A 3,425-nucleotide genomic window follows, 5' to 3' on the forward strand; every position below is an offset into this window, starting at 1 on the left:
ACTCCAGCATTTTTACAGAACATGATTTAAGGGATTTTGGGTTTTAAATTTTTGTCAGGCCAGGCTTGGGGAATGGGTTTCAAATGAGTCTCTTCATCCGATTGTGGCACATATCCATGCGGAAAAAAGGGTTTGAAAAGCTGTAAAGGGGATCCCCCGGTGATCTCAGGAGACGCAAGTTTGGAGTATGGTTTCCATCATCCCGGGCCTGATGTCCAAACCCGACAAAGTTCACCCCTTTGTTTTTGGGTATTTCATCTTCCTCATCTTTCCTCACAGGGCTGCGGGACAAGCCCCTGAGCAGGGGCCCGGGTTTTTCTGAGGGGGAGAGCAGCTTTGTACACTAAAGGGGAAGGGCTTTTAAACAGGATTTTTTGTAAAAGGGGTCCAACAAGATCTTGGGCATACGAACTGGTGTGATGGAGTGCATTTGGAGGTTTTTTTCTTACCCCCCCTTTTGAGAGTCGCCACAGGGGACCCTATGGCTTGTCTGAGGGATTGAGGGTATTTTAATCATGCCAGGCATCACAAATAAACACACTTTTTGTAGGGCAACAAGACTTTACTGGTTCTGGAAACTTTTTTAAAAATTTTTTGGGGGTTTGGGAAAAATTTTTCCCCCCCGATAGACATGGCTATCCTCTATGGCCTGTCTCTCTCTCCCTTTGATGCGTCTGTCAAGGCCCAATTTAATGAGCTTCAGGCGGAACTTAATGTTTGGTCTACAAAAACAATGGTTTTTAAAAACCCTTTTGGGGAAAAAAACAAGGCCCAATTTATAATTTCTCGGGAGAAGTGACATAAAAGCTTGAAGATGAAGCAGACTTTGTAGGAAAAAAAGCTAGGAAGCATTTGGGGAATACTGATCCGGGTGCGTTGATAGGCGACAAATTCCCCAGTGGGGAATCGAATTTTGAAGGCTAAAGGGAAAGGTGATCAAAAAAAAAGGGAGTAGGGACAAATGGCACCTACCTGAGATGCAAAAAGCCCCATAAGGGGATTATTTGGTCGCGGGTGCCTCCTCGAGAATGTGGGGAAAAACTCGTATTCCAGCGGGGTTAGGTGGTTGTGTGCAGGACTTCATAAGTCGTGTGCCCCCTATAGTTGGGCAAATTTTGGGAAAGTCCCCCTAAACAGGGGGGCCGAGCATTAAAAAACAACCCCTATGACTATGCTTTGGGGCATGGGAGAGGGGGAGAGCTCAATATCATTCTTCCTGGGGCTGAGAGACGTTGCAGAGACGAAACGTTCCTTCTCCCCACTTAAAACCCCCAGGAGCGAAAATTTGGGACTGTCATCATCAAAGAACAGAGTATCGGTTTCTGGGGAAAAAGAGGAATGGATGGGAAGTGAGAGCCCATTCCCAAAATTGGGGAACATAAAAATAACCACAAAAGGGGGGGTGCTACAGTTTCCCAAACATGGGCCAACCCCCAAAAAACCCCTTGTTGAAGGTGACCCTTTGGGTGATGACAATAAATAGGCCTTAATTTAGGTAATTTTTTGGGGAGATACGCCCAAACATTCCAGGAGGGATTGAAGGTGGGATGTTTTCTAGTGAACATTTTTACTTTTATGGGTTGCGTGAGCCAGAAAGAAGGAAGGCGTGGGAATTTTTTGCTTTTTATGAAGCCACGAGGGGACAGATCCCCACTTTTGGGAGTGGTGATTGTTTTCGAAACCCGTAGCTAGTGAATCAAGCTTCTCGGGAAAAGATGTAAGAGAAATGATGACAAACCCATTGGGCTTCAATAAGAGACTTGGGTTGGTCGTTAGAGCCGGTTGGGGAGAGATCAGCAAGTGAGGTTGCCAAGAATCAAAAACCCAGACTCAATGGCATCAAAACGAGGGCCCCGATGGAATTTAGGGGTGGGTGCAAGGGAGGTACAAATGTGACATAAGGGGGCAACACTTTTGAAGTTCAAAACACCCGTGGAGCGGGGGGATCTGTAGAGGGAGGGGGGAGCAGGAGGATTGGGAATGGTACACGTGTAGGGGTTTTGTGAGGGTTTCAGAGGCAAGAGTGCGGGGTGGTCCGGGGGTCTGGTAAAACCCTGCCAAACATTTCCATTTTGCATCATTTGTGGGTGGTGGGGCTTGACTTCCCAAGTTGATGCAACATCAGGGGTGGGATACGATGGAAAGCAGGTTTCGGAATGATGGGCACCCCAGGGACCATGGGACATTTTCAGGAAAGCATTTCAGTACGAGAAATGTGCCCAAGGCCCCAAAATTGTAACACCCTGGTTTTTCATCCTGCACTTGCGTAAATTTACAGGGTGGGAGGACGGAAGAAAAAATGAAAAGGGAACCCGTTGGCGGTTGGGGGCCTGAGGGAGACTCCCGATAATAAAAAGTCGGTTTAAAAGTGTACCCTTTTGATGAAACCGGGGAGCAGAAAAAACACCAGGATTTTTTTTCTTTGGAGGGATCGACACTAAAAGGAACCGTGTTGAGGAGGGAAAAGGGGGAATATTTGCGAGGCCCCTCGGGGGAAAACTTGCTTATCCAAACTGCAAGCCAAAAATTCCCCTTTTTTTCACACTGTTTTAATATCCCGCCCGGGTCCTAGAACCCTACCGAAAAGAGACTCAAGGCTGATCTTGACCTCAGCAAAATTCCCATTCAGACTGAAAGCACGGTTTTTCCTCAGCCAGCCATCAAGCCTTTTTGTCCACTCCTGGGGTTTTCCTAAATACAAGTTTCCCTATACTCTGCTCGCGAAGCAAAGCCCAAAGCGGTAGGGGCCCAGTTATATGTTATGACGCGGGGGAGAGGGGCAGGGTCGGGGCCACATTTTGTAAGTCACAAGGGCGGCGGGGAAAAAACCCACGTCTCGGGTTTTTTTTTTTTTTTTGGCAAAAGGGAGATAAGGGTCGCTGTCAGTAAACCGGGGGTGGTTTTCCATTGGGCCCCTTTCTGGAAGCGTGGGGCGGGGGCGCGGTGATCGTGTTGTCTCCCCACAGAGGTGGAACGACGGCCCGTCCCCCCGGGGGATAATCCCTTCGCTTTAGTGCTGGGTCACACCCCTGTCCGCGAGGGAAGAAAGGGCCGTGTAATCCATAATATCTGCCTCGACTAGGGCACAGGAAACAGCACATACACACCAAAAACTTTACGGCCTACGCTTTTTTTCGCATGTGGCAATTTTAGGGAACACCGATCAAAAGGGGCCTGGGCACAGAAACCTATTTTTTCTCCCTATCCACAAATACTTTTTTGCAAACCCTTCCCCTTTTGGGAAACAAAAAAAATTTATAGTGCTTGGGAAAAAGCGCGAGTTGGCAGGTCTGAATAAAGCAGGGAACAGTGGAAAATAGGAGGCACACTCCCAAGGCCCTTTTTTTAAAATTTCCCCAGGAGGGGGAGAGGGGGTAAAAGAGGGGGGAGGAAAAAAAGGGGTTAAAGGGAAGGAAAGGGAAAAA

General features: G+C 47.9%; 1 pseudogene; it reads left to right on the forward strand.

The window, feature by feature from the left end:
* Positions 1-3,425, forward strand: part of LOC119593905 — an 11,801-nt pseudogene that overhangs the window by 5,445 nt on the left and 2,931 nt on the right.

Source organism: Penaeus monodon, chromosome 33, assembly GCF_015228065.2.
Source record: "Penaeus monodon isolate SGIC_2016 chromosome 33, NSTDA_Pmon_1, whole genome shotgun sequence".
Lineage (NCBI taxonomy): Eukaryota > Metazoa > Arthropoda > Malacostraca > Decapoda > Penaeidae > Penaeus > Penaeus monodon.